Genomic DNA, 16722 nt, shown 5'->3' on the forward strand with positions numbered 1-16722 from the left:
AAATTTTGTGTCCTCCCATGCTTCTTCATGTGAGTGATGACCAGGAGATTTCTGTAACTTCCATTATTGACTATAAAAGGTGATTCTAGATAACAAGATTGCAAAAATTGCAAAAAACCAACATTGATTTCTTTCCAGGATAATAATGTTACTCTGGTATTTCATTTAAACCACACCTGCCCCTCTTGGAATTGTGTTTCTGGGAAATTTTCAGGTTTTCAGGTAGGTTATTTTCTGGGAAAATGTGTTACTGGTTTTTAATTTACTTTTAGACCCTGAAGTGTCATATGATCTATTGAAAATATAGCTAAAATTTATCCTGAGTTTTCATTTAGGTTTGTTGTGGTTTATTTCATTTTAAGAAAGAAATTGGCAGAACTCCAGAGCCATGCTTTTTTGTCATCACTTTTAAGACAGTCTTGAGATTTTGGAAGGAAAGCTGATACTGAATTCTGGCAACCGCTAATGCTATGATAACAAATATTTGACTACGTTAGCAAAGGAAAAAATTCAACCATTTTGGCACATTATTTTGACTGATTGTGGATGAGAGAATTTCAAATTCAATTTTTGATTTTTTGCAGATGTTGCTGGTCACAGACAGGAGGCTCAGATGACAGAGAGGAGAGTATCTTTGTTTGTACCTACAAAATTATGAGAGGTCAATACAGGCCTGGCTGTGCCTGCTAAACTTTTGGCCTTGCTGAGGACTGGTTTAAATGGGTGTCAGCCAGTAAATTGCAGAGGTATCAGCACCACAACAAGCTCACAGAGGATTCAAAGCTTACTCTTTCTTTGTTGTGAAAAATGGGATGTTTCTGAGTTTGGCTAAGTAGTAGATGAGATAGAACTTAACAGGGAAAAGAAAATTGCTCCACGAATGTCAGGGACCACTGTGAGCCATGTGCTGGCAGCTGCCTGCTGTGCCCCAGTGAGCTGAGCATGGTTGAGGCCTGGGGACTGCTGTCTGGTGATGTCTGGCCAGGCAGTGGGTTGTGGTGATAGGGTGGGTGCTGGGATAAGACAGGCAGTTGGGACGGGGAGGCCCATGGCAGGAGCTGAGGGCTGGGAATCCAGGCAGCTCCCAGATGTTGGGGGGACCCCTGTCAAATGCTGTCCTGCTCCCTCTTATTTGGTACCTGGATGGGTAGGGCAAAAGGGGGCAGTGCAGGCTGCAGAGCACCAGCAAGGCTGCTGACATGGACCTCTGCAGTGAAGATTGATGTGCTTCTCCCATCACATAGCCCATATCAACTTCCTTGGTGTGCAGTAGGACTAGCCAGGCAGCTTTGGTACATTTTTGTCTCACATTAAATGTTGTTAAAGCAGTGCTCTTTTCTAAGTACACACATATTTTCAACTGGTTCAAGTGCAAAGTATGGGGTTATGAAAGAGCATTGGGCACAAGTTATGCTGACAGACATGAGCAAGGATTTCAGAAGAAAACTGATGTGGCAATGACATTGCACTTCATCAGGCTTCAACTTTCATTGTGTATTGCATTTAGTTGTCCACCTGATGACAGTTTGAGCAATTTGAGGACCTTGTGGCACTTTGGTCAATCTATACAGTCAGTGATGGTGAACTCAGTCATCGTGATTTTCATTTGGATTGTAAGGCAGACCTCTGCCTTTTCACCAATTTTTAGCCTTCATTGTGGGCTAAAACTGGTGTAGACCTGTGAAGCATTGTCACAGATGAGGATTATATTTGGTGTTAGATCACTGACATAGTAAGCTTCTCTAGAACACCTTATGTAAAACAACTCACTGAATAGAGTTTTTGCAAGTGCAGCTATTTGCTTATCTCTAAGCTTTAAGAGCTGTGCTAATGTACATCAGTTAAAGATTTCCTTGTCAAGGAGACATGAAAATACAAGAACCCAAAATTTAGCCCCTAAGCCACATCATGAGATCTTTCTTGGTATTACTTTGTATGTTTTCTCCTCAGATCTGTGAGGTCACTTTTATGTTATTTCTTAACTGGGCAAATGAAGTTTTTTTTAAGAAAAACTACAGTTTAAGAGGGAGAAAAAAGAATAACAGTGTTAATTTATGGACATAAAGTTAAACTTTCCCCAAATTTTATTAGATAGCAATGTTCTTAATTCTCAGAATACTTGTTATCTGAATCCAACAAGTGCAACAAAGATGTCAGCTGGGTACAGTTGTATGGTTGTGTTTCAGGGACTACCCCTTATGAGTGGTTGAAGCTAATTAAAAAGAGGGACTGAAAATTGTTCTTGAGGAAAAAGCAGGTCTGTGAACTTTAAAATTTCTGGCATCTGAAACCAAGACACTTGCCTTTATTAGAAATGAAGCTGTTGCAAACTTGTGTTTTCTAAAAAGGAGCAAAACCCCTCTTAGAGGTGTGACCTGAGTTTAATGGAAACAACTTTCAGAAGAGTTTTTTTCGTTGCCATGCAGGTGTGTTCCCTAGGACACGAGAAGCAGACCAGGGCTGATGTAGGACGTCCCCTTGCACTCTCAGCAGTCTGCCCAGGTCTCCAGGGGTCAGGGGCTGCCACAGAGATCTCATTACAGGTGCTAGGTCCTGATTACAACAGTTTTGGTGAAAGTATCCATGCTTTGTTACCCCTCAGACCTAAACAGCAGCTGTGTATCTCTCCCTACATCTACTTTTTTCATTTCACTCTTGAAATGCACATTCCTCTGAGAGAACCAAACTAGAATTTGGAAGATTCTTTATGGAAAGGTCCTGGGAACATACTTAAATCACAGTAGAAAATTGTTACAAAAAAATGGGGATTGTAAATCAGGCCATAACATCGTCTGCGTGAGATATCAGCAATAGCGTGGCCAGCAGGACGAGGGCAATGATTGTTCCCCTGTACTCGACACTGGTGTAGTTGCATCTTGAATCCTATGTTCAGTTTTCGGCCCAAGTAAGACACTGAGATGCTGGAGTGTGTCCAGAGAAGGGCAATGAAACTGGTGAAAGTTCTGGAGCATGTCATATTCTTCACTGAAAGGGTGATCAAGCACTGGAACAGGCTGCCCAAGGAAGTGGTGGATTCACCGTCCCCGGAGGTATTTAAAAGATGTGTAGACATGGTTTAGCAGTGAACTTGGTAGTACTGGGTTAACAGTTGGACTCAATGATCTTAAAGGTCTTTTCAACCTAAACAATTCTATGATTCTATGCAATTTGTGTACAGTTGTTTAGCAAACAAAGATGTTCATGTTTCTTCTCTATCTGAAATTATTCTTCTGCTGTTTGACTGAGAAATTCACCTGATTTGGAAGCTGTAGCAATAAATCTATAGTATTGGCAGAAACCTATTCATAAAACGTGGAGCTTTTGCTATAAGTTCTGGAGGAAAGTCAATGTTACAAAGTGAAGTGTAAAATTATTCCTGTCTCAGTGTTATTTTTGAGTCATATATCTCTGCCTTTCATGAACAGCAGGCATATTTGGAAGAATTATGTCTGAGTCATAAATCTCTATTTGCCTTGGACATGACTAATAGGTGTCTTTAACATAGTAAGATGATATTACTATCTTAGCTTGCAATTTTTTTTAACCTCTGAAGCACATAGAACAGATGAAGTTTAAACAGTATGATGGCATTAATCTATAGTCTGTCAGGATATTGTTACCACCCTCCTTTTCTGGTCCATTGATTCCAACTAGCAGATTCTGTAATTTATATGAGTCCCAAAATTTATTATTCCAATATTTAGCAAGCGGAATCAGTGTGGTCGCTTTCAGAACCAGCTGGATGTTGTGGGCTGTGGGAGAAAGGGAGTGAGATAGTCGAGGCAGGGAAGGAGGGAGGAGATCATTGTTCATGCACTCCCTCACGCTGCATCATCTGGGGCTGTGACCAGGGAAAACAAAAGTCTATTTAAATGAATAATGTTGTAGATCTTCCTGCTGTAGCTACCAGTGGAGGCTTGTCTGTTTGTAGGCAATTACCAACCCCTTGTGTTTTGAATAGCTATACATCTTCAGTGCAACAAAATAATCTTCATGAGCTGGTTTCTGTCATCCTCATTGTCTTGTAGAAAAGACAGAGAACAACTCTAACAGCACATCTAAACATTAATATTTAATATTTTGGAATATCTCTGCTAGTCTAAAGGCTGTCAAGTTTTGTTTATGAATAGCTTCTGAATTGTACAGAAGAGCATTTTATTATAGTGGAAACAACACTGTCCTCCCTGCATGCCTTCACTAGCTGCTTACTTATCATTATCACTATTATTAGCCATTTATTTATCTATTGTAGGCCAGACTTTGCACTCCTGTACAGCATTATGCATGGTTACACTTGTTGCCCCAAAACTTATTCCCCTAAAAAGCCAAAGTCTTTTCATATATGCACATCATACATTGATAAATGTTATAGTACATAACAAGAATGAAAAATACTTGTAGTTTCCTGAACATTCTCAATTGTTCCTGACAGTGTGTTACCTGCAACACTAATTTATCTTGGCTGTGTAATGTGAAAATACCATCCAGAAGATTCTGTGGGAAATTTTGATGCGGTTATGACTTTAATGGTTTGTTCTTCAGTATACTTGGTATGCAATTTGTCCCTTGAATCACATGGTATTGTATTTGCTCAGTCATTAGACAGCCTAAATTTGTACAAGGAAATAACTGCTGAGGAATAATGAATGAGGAATAATATATAATGCATCATACATATGGAAATTAATAAAAATGTTTGCAGAAATTCACAAGCCCCTTAGCAGTTATCAGCATTTTTTATAAATGAAATGGTAGCTGTCCAAGTATTTACAAACAAATAATATGCCCCACCACTATTATGGACCTAACTGATAAGATATGTATGCTAAATCGTCAACGAATTATGGTTTGCGCTCTTCAATCAGTTCTAATTAATTCTAGATGTTCCTCAGGGGAGATTCTGTTCAAATGAACAGATTATTAGCAGTGATGAGAGCTGGATGGTGAAAAATGTATCCTTTCCTACAGGCTTCAGGTAGCATTTTCTTGGACGTGAAATAAGGCAGTGATATGTGTATTCAAATATGATACATAAAAGAGATTCCCTTCTTGTAGGAAAGATAATCATAGGCTTTGTGTATTTATTCTCCCCCACACCTTTTTAGTTAGAAACAGATAATGCAAGATAACGCTGCAACACCCTAAACCAGAAAGTGAGTGAATGTGGTTTAGATTCAGTTCACTAACATCCACCTCCAGATGAAGCATGTGGGTGGTTATTTAGTTTAGTACCAGGTAGGAATTTATATCTTTACATTGGAGGATGACTTCGTGAGCTTTGGGCTCTGCTTGAAGAAGAAATGTCATCTTGAGGTACCAAAAAGCACACATTTAAAACAAACAGCTGAAATGACAGCAGCTGTTGCCCCCAGGCTGATCACGCTGAGCACTGAAAAGAATGATTTTATCCCTGTGCTGTGGAGACTGTCACTTTCTGATGTAAACAACTAACATGTAGCATTTCTTCTTATAATTGTAGGCAACATGCCACAAATGAAAGAAGAAACTGTGCTACTGCATCTGCCAGCCATTTAAGGCTACAAGTGGTGATACTGGCTTCAAAATTTAAACAATTATTTGAATTCCTTTTAATTTAATTATGCTAAACTGTTTTAATGGTAGAATATAAGAAAGAGCAGCTGTGGGAAAACTGCAAGGACAAAGTTGATTATTTTTGCTTTGGCTCTAAAGTAAAAACTTCTATGTTATTGTGCTTAATTTTAAATAGAAGTTTAGACATGTTTGGAGTGTGGACTTCTAGCTTCAGATATCTTGCTTCCTTGGACACTTTTGCTTAATGAGTAGTATTATCAAATGTGCATCCAGTTTCTTTGTGATTGAATTTTCTTTACTACTGTAGTTTCATACAGCTTTTCTACATCAGTGATGTCCTTTGTAATCATTCTGTATTCTTAGTGTCATATACTTTGTTTCATAGAATCCCACAGTTTACATGTTTTTCAGGTTTTTATAGGGCTTATCACTATTTTATGTCACTCATAGTCAGGAATGGGTTTTGGCTAAGACAAGAAGATAGAATTAATTAGTGTTTGAAATATACCTTCTGTGGAAAGCTAATTTGCTATGTTAAGAGAAATTACACTCCTGCAGTGACTGCAGATGTTGCTTTATGCTACTTTTAATCAAGGTTATTTGTTTAAGACAAATAGACATTATCTGTTAAATATTTTCATTTTTTATTAAAAAGGTTAATTTTGTTTCAGAAAGTTATCATCTCTGATCTCATATCTGAAAATACATTGCACTCTCTTTATCAAAAAATTACCAAACTGTAGCCTCTACTTATAACCAAACTGTGTTACTGAGGACCTAGGTCAGAAAGTTCACTATCAGGCTTCTAGGCTCCTGAAACCTCCTTCAGGAAGTTTATTATTTTAATTTTATATGTAATCATAAAGAAAATCAGCAAACAAGCCTGTGGAAATTTAGTTTGCATGCAATTTCCAGATTCTTAATAGATATGAGCTTCAAGAGTAGTGTAAAGCACTGTATGTGGTTGGGCACTGGAACAGGCTCCCCAGGGGAGTGATCACAGCACCAACCTGCCAGAGTTCAACACGCCTTTGTGTGGTACTCTCAGGCACATGATGTGACTCTTGGGGATTGTCCTGTGCAGGGCTAAGGGTTGGACTAAATGATCCCTGTGAGTCCCTTCCAACTCAGTGTATTCTGTGATTCTGTGATCACGAAAAGTTTCTGAAGAACCACTGAATTCAAAGTGGTTTTTGCCACTTTAAGGTATGAGATCATACTACTGAAGTAACAAGAAACAAGTATTCAAATTCAAATGTTTGAGTTCAGGGGGAGAGAGAGAAAATAACTATGCAGAGAATTTAGAAAAAAAACCATTTTGATATATGCTGTGTATACTCTTAGCTCAATGACCTGTAAAAGAGAGAAAAAAAGAGGAAAAATGTCCACCTCAGTTGAAGTGTGATTGTCTATATACTACTGAGTAGGTGAAATATCATAATCTTGCTAACAGAAGATCTCTGTTGGCAATATATGTGCTGGGGTTTTTTTTACAGAAGTTTATGTAGGACCAGTGCACTATAGAAAGTACAAAGGTTTGTGACTTATGTGTTATTAAAGGTCTTTATAAGATCATATGGTAGTAGTGTAGGAATCAGAAGAGAAATGTAACTTTGATGTCAGATTTTTATTTTGGCTGGCATATAAAATTATTATTTTGGGACCCATAAACATCATGTCAGACCACTAAAGAAGAAAAGGTCCGAATTCCCATGAAGTTGTGTTATAGCATTCTTTATGATTTATATTGATCTTCAAAGCTAGAGAGGAATTAGAAAACTTGGGGTTTTTTGTTTGTTTTTCAATTTTTGAAGCTATGCCAATATATTGAACTATGTACCTTTTTCCAAAGTGTTCTGACTGGATCTTTCCCAAAATCTGAACATAGCTTTCACAGTTTTGACTTTTGAGCTGGTTTTGTTATATGGTTAAAGTTAAATAGATGAATTTGCATATGATTTCTAGTTGCTTAATCAGCTGAAATTAAGTTGAGATAGGAAGAACAGGAAATACCATCAGTATTTATTATCACAATAGAAGAAATCAAATGCATCGTTCAAGTGAGGATTCAATTCTGAAACAAATTCCTTTGGAGGTTAACAATCTCATGTAAGAGTACTTTTCCTCTGCAGTAATTTCAGTGGAATGCCTACGGACATACACTCTATCGAGCTTAAGTTGCCACTACTTTATTCATTGATGGTCAGGCCTCTGAATCTCCTGTTGCTTTCCCTCCATATTCAGTCAAATATTATCGAAATGTGTCTGCCTCACATCTCTAGCCAGCATGGCAGCATGGTACTTCTAAAGTATTTCTGTCATTTCTAGGATAGAAAAATTCATTCCCAGAATACTCCTTTTTATTTTTTCTTTCTGAGAAATAAATATATTTTTACCTTCCTAAGAAACTGGCAGTGAATACAGAGGAAGAGATTTAAAAGCTGAGTTAGAAGGTGAGTATTTTTCTGGCAATGGATAGTTTTGATAGTTTGAAAAGGCATTGATGCTTACCCGAATAAAAAGTTTCTGAAATCCTCCTCTACTAGATTTATGTTTAAATTTTCTGTTTGTATATCCATTGATGCCTGCTCATTACACACTTGAAGTGGTGGGGCTGGTTTATTTGTATCCATGATAGCTTCTTTATACTTCCATTTTCAAAAGACAAAGGCATATTTCCAGTGAGAGTAATAAAACAAAAACAAAGTCTATTCAAGAGCTACTGCGTTTCCTCTGTCTTAGAAATAAAGAATAGCTGATGGATGTATAGTCCCTAGTGAGCTTTTACGTGCACCTTGGATGAGACTTTCAGCAGAATCTTCCTGATTTATTCACTTGTAAACAACACAATCATGATTCCTGTTGTCCTCATTGTTTGTAATCGTGACATAAAGGGAAGGAGAAGCTAGGACCCACTCTGTCCCTATTAGAGAAAATTTACTTTGATATCATTAAAAAATGGAATGAGAAAATGAACTATTTCTAATGTTTGAGACAGATATCAGTCAGCTTGTTTCTTCTATTACTATAGTGTGTGTGGAGAAAGAAAGAGCAAGGGAGAGGACAGCATGCAGCATCTCAGCAACAAAAAAAAAAAATCCCAAGTGTTTCTTTGATTCCTTAGTTATATGTAAAAATAAGAGAATCTGTACTAGTTTCTTATCTGTAGCTACTAATAGAACTTTCAATAATCTGCTATAGGCAGCTGTATTTACATACTTTGACATTCACCTAGACCATGTCTGTATAAGCCACTAGCTGAATTTTTGATCCGTCTTATTTTTTAGTGCTTTTTCTGCTAATGCACTTGAAAGCTAGAGTGAGCAGTCAGTGTAAATATACAAAATTTGTTTGGACAGTACTAAGAATTTGTTGAAATTAATTCCGTAAAGCATCTAAAAATGTAAATATGTAAGTTTAGAGGTAACAACTTCCACATTCTAAGATGTTGTAAGATACAATTTAGGCTGAAAAAATAGATAATTGTTTCCATCTATTTTTTTAGTAATATTAATTTGGGTCTGTTCTGAGTCTGATAAATGTTCATTGTTTATTTTTGGCATGGACTGTGAAGGATCATTTGTGCTTTTCTTTCCCATCTACTAACTTTTTTCATCTAGTGGTAGTGGCCTATTTTCAGCAAGTTAGATGGATGTACTGGCCTGTGTACATCAGCAATAATCAAGGTACAGAATCAAAAAAAAAATAACCCAACTAATAGATGTTTTGTGAACTTCAAACATGTGCTCTGTGAACATAGGGGTTGGAGGTTCCTTGATGTTTTTCAGGCATCCTTATGGAGAATACTGAATGAAATACTGCTCTGCACTGGTGTGGCCTCAACTTAGATATTGTGTGCAGTTTTGGTCACAGCAATATAAGAAAGGTATTAAGCTTTTTAAGACTGACCAAAGAAGGGTAACAAGGATCGTGAAAGGCCTGGAGGGGAAGACATATGAGGAGTGGTTGAGGTCACTTGTTCTATTCAGCCTGAAGGAGATTGAGGGGAGACCTCACTGCAGTCTACAACTTCCTCATGAGGGGAAGAGGAGAGGCAGACACTGATCTTTCCTCTGTAGTGACCAGTGACAGGACCTGAGGGAGTGTACTGAAGTTGCATCAGGGGAGTATTACGTTGGATACTAGAAAAAAGTTCTTCACCTAGAGGATGCTTGGGCACTGAAACAGGTTCCCCAAGGAAGTGGTCACAGCACCAAGAACTGAGAGAGTTCAAGAAGGGTTTGGATGATACTCTCAGGCACATAGTATATCTCTTGGGGATGGTTCTGTGAAGGGCCAAGGGTTGGACTCCATGATCCTTATAGGTCCCTTCCAACTCAGCATATTCTGTGACTCTCTGATACTGTGTTATATACTGTATTCACGTATCCAGTAGCTGATAAATCTTGCCACCTCTAAAAGCCTTAGGAGAAAAGAGTAATCAATTTCAGGATGATGTAGAGATATACCATGGAAGAAAAAGGAAGGCCAGACTGACTGATGTTAGAGCACAAACTGGATGTGAATAGACCAGAGGAAGCAGGAATTCAGTTGAACTGCTGCCCCTCAAAGAGAATGCTAAAATACCCACTCGTGTATGAGGTAACACTACATCCCAGTGTTCATATGCTCAGGCTCCATGTATTTTTCCTAACCTAACTGCCTGGAAAAAAAGCTTTAATAAAGAGGTTGGTAATTATGTGGCACCTTTCAGTGCCCCAGTACCTAGTACTTGACTATAAAACATATTCAGTCTTCTCTCTGAGTAGTTTCTATCCTAATGAAAGTATCTGTATTCACATTTCACACATTAGTGTAGCAAGACACACAAATAAGGGAACTTGTTGAAAGTTGCAAGAAACTTGTAAAAACAGTGTTGTTTCTTGAGGTCATAATACTTGCATCCAGCTTCATGAGTAGATATTAAACCACTTTAAATAGGTATATGTAAAATTCATGTTGCTCTTTTTCAGATGACTTGCAAACAAGTATGTGCTACGACTTTTTTAAGAACCGCTACAGTGCTGAAGTTAGCCAATTCAACACTTATCTAGACTTAGTTTATAGAAAGTATTTCCTCAATTTTCTTTTTTCTTTTTTTCTGTATTCTTTCCTTGCAAAAATAGTGCTGCTACTGCTACGAAACTAATTTGAGATCTACATGTATAAAATTGTTATTCAAATGTAACATACTAGTAGTAAACACCTGAAAGAGATGAGGGCTCTTAAGTACGTAATTGCAATTTTAGCTGAGGCAGAAACCTACTTTTAGCAAGTATAAAGAACTGTTATTTATTTGGAAACTTACGTAGGTACACTGTGTTTCTTGAGAGAATCTTTGCCTGTATGTATCATCTAGATAAGTATATAAAACCTATGTCAAGAGACTTTCAATAGTTGACTTAGAAATCAAAACAACAACAAAATGTAACATTGTTTTAAAGGTTATGTCTATTGCTTAGGGAGGGTATTCTATTGGGATTTAAGAGTATCTAAGTTGCAGAAAAATAAATTTTCCTCTTAGTGAAAAAAATACTCTGTCTCGTTAGGGATGCAGTAAAATAAGAAAGGACTAAAAATGGATTACATTAATATGTATGTATTTATAATTGCACTCCTGTGAAAGAACTTTCAAGAATCTAATGTTAGTGATAACAATTTATGGAGATGTACTTATCCCCAAAAGAAAACAGTTATAACTTGCTAGAACACAACAGTTTCAGCAATACTGTCAAAACACATATTGTGGAAAACTTACCATTTAGGAACCATAGGTCAATCCAATGAATTATTTAAAAACAAAGCTTCCATCAATATTAAAAAAAAAATTAACTATTTTATGAAATACTGTTTATGTAACTTAGGACTAATTTCCATTCTATGATAACTACACAGTTCTCATCTATGCTACTGACACAACTTCGCTGGTATTTCTTAAAAACTGCAATAAACTTTGCAGTCCCTCTCACATTAATAATCCATTTGGTGCTGGTGATGCTAATTAAATTCATATACAGCCAGGTTTAGTTTACATCAATTTGACATACATCATAACTGTATAATTTAGATATATGATTGTATTTGACTTACTGCTTTTGTGAATGCATCAAAACATGACTGTTTTACTGGAAAGTGAATGAGTAGTTGTTTGTATGTGTTGACAATGATGGTAGAGAGCAAAGCTAACTGAATTAGTAGGCAGGTCTTAAACAAGGATAAGCTTAAATAGAAGGATTCAAGAAGATTGTCCTGATGCTTCGTTTCGTGTTTTCAGTAGTAGGCTAGGCAAGGTGGGACTCAGTGCTAGAATCATGAGCAAAGAAAACTATTCAGCTAGTGAAATCTGCTCTCCCCTTTCTAGCAGTAATTATGTCATTGTCTAAGATACAAAAGTAAAAAAATTGATAAATCCACAACACATTCTAAGAAACGGTATTAATTGCAAAGTTGAAAAAAGAGATAAATAGACATTTTATATTAAATAGTTTACAAATTAATTGTGCTACAGGTTAGGTTTCATGTCTTAGAGGTGCATCTTCCCGTGTTAGATGGATGAAAACCACTACAATTGTGGACATACAGACATTATGGAAAGTAGGCAGTTGGATATGACAAAGGTAGTGACATGGACATTAACAAACTGAAAGCTTTGAAGGAGAATGTAGTAAGAAACATGAGAAATTCAAAATGCTCATTTGAACACTATTGCATCTTGTTTTGTCTCACAGTATCTGTGCTGGAGATGACAATTAAACAGTCAATGGTGCCTGAACTGTTCGGTTCATATTGTGCAGCTGTACTGATTGCATCTGAAAGTTCTCTCTCATTTTTTGTTTAAAATGCAAGTTCTTTGGAGAAGGGACTGGTTATTAGTATAACAGTATGACAGATAGAAGAATAGCATTGACCCTGCATAAAGACAGTGCTCAAATTTGAAGGCATTACCTTTCTAATAATCCTCAGGATGTGCCTTACCATCACAGAGCACTGCAGCCCTATTGTATCCAGCATTAAGCATTTAATCTTAGGAAACAGGAAATCTGTTGAATAGGGAAGAGAGCAGAGCAAAAAAGAATGATCAGAATCTAGGAGGCAAAATGTTCTGTGAAGAGAGATTGAAGGAATGGGGATTGTTAGAGACTATATATCTGTATTTCATAGCTGCATGATATGAAATATCATAGCAAAAAGGAAGAGAATAATACACAGTATGCTAAACCATAGTATATGTAGAGCAAAACCCAGAGGACTTAAATTTCAACCAGGCAGTTTTATGTTAAACACCTGGAAAATCTTTCACCTGTAAACCTATCTAAAATGTGAAAGAGGAAAGTTGAGAGACTGTGAATTCTCTGTCCTCAGAGGTTTCTAGACATCACCTGGATGTGATTTGCTCTGCTTGTTATCTTAGGGAGGGACTTCAAATACTATTCAGATAATGCTGGATCTCTGGCTCTTTTCTCCACGTGTCACTATAACAATCTGTAATAAGAACTCCAGTAAAAACACGAGTCTGAGGGTTACATGGATAAGTGGTGAACAAGGTGGGGCACCACTAAAGAAGTAGGTTACCACTTTATTAATGTAGTGTACTGGTTTAAGTTTAGGGAGGTCTAACTGCAGAAGTTTCAGAAATTATACAGGTCACTATAGGTTGCTAGTAAATGTACCTATAAAATTAAGCTTTCTCTTTGAATCCGCTCTAGAATAAGGTTACCTAAACAAAAGGAAACTCTCAGGCAAAGACTACTTGCCTGATCTTATATATACATGTAAATATTTATCACTTTAAGTTGTTCTCCGGTGAAATCTCAGACCCCTTTTACTTATGTTGTGCAGCAGTTGGGTTTTTAATCCTAGTTTAACATCTGTAGAGGAGTGAATTCTCATAGAAATGACTAAACCCTAACTTCTACCATCTCCAAGTCAGATGAATAAGTTGCTGCATAAATAAATTCAATTATTCATATAAATGTGTTTCCATGAAGCTGCAAGGCTAAAAGTCTCAGACTTTATTTTGGCTGGAGTGGGAAATCTTTCTTTTAGACTCCATAAAGGATATTTGTCCAGGCTGCATTTGCTTAACAGAGATCTTTGAAGGATCATAGGAGCATTCTGAACATCTAGGAAGAGAAAGCAAGAGGCTTGAGTTATCTGGATGAATATCACCTTTTCAAAAAGGGGGAATACCAATACCTCTGAATGCATTTTCTTCCATCCTACACACATTTTCAACTTTAATGAGTATTCTCTCATAACCAAGTAGCCCTATCTCCCCTTTAGAGTGACACTAAGAAATGAGTTGTTCATGCTTCAGTGTTTTTTAAAAAAATATTTTTAAAAACAAATGGAATTTTAAAACACACACATAATTCTTTATGACAGATAGCAAAATTGGAGACTAAAATTAGCAATTTAGCTTAGTGACTTTGCAAAGACTTGTATGGTTCTGTGTAAATGATACTGGTCTGTTTTCTAGGATTTCTTTTGAACTTTCAATTGTCAAACTTTAAATAATACTGTAAAGCTAAAACAAAGATAATTTAAGGCAGGCTTTTAAATGTTGCATTAGTTTTGCAGCTAGTATGAGCCTTATTATTGGTATATTTTATTATAAGAAAATAACTAGGTTGAATGAACTCAATGAACTTTCTAAAGCCATGTATTAAAGGAAATGCAATAACAATATTTTCCTTGTCATCAATTAATAGGACTGACTACCACAAAAATTATACTTACTGATGATCTCCCAGATTTAAAGTATGGAATATCTTAAGCTCTTCTCCAGTGACTATACTTCTAAAGTACAATTATTGGAGGATACTTTCATGGTTTATTCACATGATGGACAGTAAAAGAAATTGTTTCATTTGTTAAGTCCCCAGGAGTTATTTCAACCTGTCATGACACTCACAACTTTTTCCATGCCAAGGATAAGACTCCATTAGTTGTCTTTTTGAACAACACTGTAAGAGGAGAATGTAGCGGTTTTGATAATCTATATAAACAGCTCTTAGAGCACATGGGTTTTTTTCTGGTTAACTGCCAGCATTTTCACATACAACACAGTAACTGACACTTTTATGGAAACTGGATTTTGATGAATAGCTCATGTATTAGTTTTGAGCACACATCATATCTGTAAAGGATGAGAGAGAGCTACAGGACAGGACTGCTGCTGGCCTGAGAGGGCTCACCAGTTGTAGAGGAGACCATTTCCCTACTATCGATATTAGAATCTTTCTTAGAATTTCTTAGAATCTCGGTGGGCTTGGTGTTCACTAGGATGAGAAGGTTTTGTTTCTGTCTTGTTCCTTTAGCTACACCATAGCTCCCAAGCTATTAACTCTGGGAGAAGAAATGCCCTCTTTTCATGTCATCCTAGGAATCTGGTTTTAGTAAAATGTAAAGTCAGCAAGTATCACAGCTACATGCAGTTTGATTTCAATTGTAAAATAGTGTCTAGCATGGGCAAAGATAGAAAACCCTAATTTGTCATAGCTTAGTCAAACATCCGTGGTTTTATGACTTTCTGGCTTTCTAGGAAGCCTACCTATCTCCTGCAACTGGACAGCAATTTGAGGTCTTTTCTCAATACAGTCAGTTATGCATGTGTGTGTACAAATATAGATACATAGTATGATCAATCTTGCAATGGCTCTTGTGCTTCTGAACTTTATGTTGGTGTGTTTCAGATGTACTGCATACTTTTTACTTCTTGCAGCACATATCCTGCACACTTACTACTTTCTGCAGAATGCTCTCTGACTTGATCTCAGAAATATACATGAGGAGACTGATAAAGATTTTTTCAGGCTTCTCCAATGATAAAGTACGGACCAGGTGGATTTTTCTATTGGAGGCACCATACTCAGAATGGACATCACAATGGGAAGCAATTCCCTGAGAGTCAGAGAACTCAAAGCTGTCTTGCAACCACTACCAGAACAGCTCAGTATACCTCACCCTCTTCCACAAGTTACTTTTGGAAAAGAGGGCTGCTGAAACTGAGCCTAAAGGTCATATGAAATGCAAATGGCCCATTAGCCAGAAGCCAAACCTTTCTGAACTATGTCTTTGTAATGCAGAAAGTTGCACTAATTTCCCTTTGTCCAAAGGAAGATGAGTTGACTGAGAGGAAGGCCTCATCTGTGATAGCTGCTTTGTGTTTCCCAGTTAAGAAGTTGCTACCTGTCACATTAAAATCGGTGCATGTATTTGTAAGTTATTTGCCTGCCTCTGTCAAAGTTATTATGTTATATATACCATTGCACTCTTATCAACTAAATTGAGGAAACCTAAGTGTGTTTTTACTGGGCAGGCTATATAATTTACAAGTACAAACTTCAGAATATTGAAATACTATGAAGATTGCATTGTCCATGTTGAGGGGGCAGTGCTAAGGTTACATGACTGACTTACCTCTATGTTTGTGTATTTTAGCCAGGGTTTTTTTTCTGTTGAAAATGTAATGTAGAATCCTTTTAAAATGTTCTATTCTTGCAGTAATTCATGTAGCATACCTTTAAGTTAAAAAAACCCAGGCTTTCAGGCTTAACCTGTTTTACAACAGTTCTTGCCTGCAAATAAACATCAAAGTACAAACAAGAAGATGACATAATTACTATGAATGTCTAGAAATAAATTTATAATGGTCTAAAAGTAAAGTTATGTCTTCAAATGTAAAGCATTTAATGCTTTAGCCATATTCACTAAATAAATTTCAGGACTGGGCAAAATAAAATCTCTCTTCTCTAGATATGTTACTGTGACTGTACATGCAACTATCTAAGTCCTTTTTTCTTGTTTGATTGTAGTCCAGACATGTTTTGTGGTGAGAAATACAGGAATTATGTGGGGAAAGAAATGAGGATGATATCTGGATGATAGATTGCAGAGTAGTTTCTTTGGGTGTTTTTCTGTTGGTTTCTTTTTGGGGAGGGGGTGTTGTTTTTGTCATTTTGTCATGGATCTACTAGATTGCAAGCACATCATCCTCCCAGTCAGTTGATTACTGTGTCAGATATTTTAGTTTTCTCACTAAATGTTACCAAGCTCTAAAGAGTCCAGGTGGGGATACTTTGATCAGTCAGAGCTTTTCTTCATGAAAAAGAAAACAGATTATCTGAAGCTCCAAAAACACAGTGTGGTTTTCAAGCAAGGGGTTAA

Source organism: Manacus candei, unplaced genomic scaffold (genome assembly GCF_025592945.1).
Source record: "Manacus candei isolate 608988 ecotype Guabito, Panama unplaced genomic scaffold, ASM2559294v1 h1tg000049l, whole genome shotgun sequence".
Classification (NCBI taxonomy): Eukaryota; Metazoa; Chordata; class Aves; order Passeriformes; family Pipridae; genus Manacus; species Manacus candei.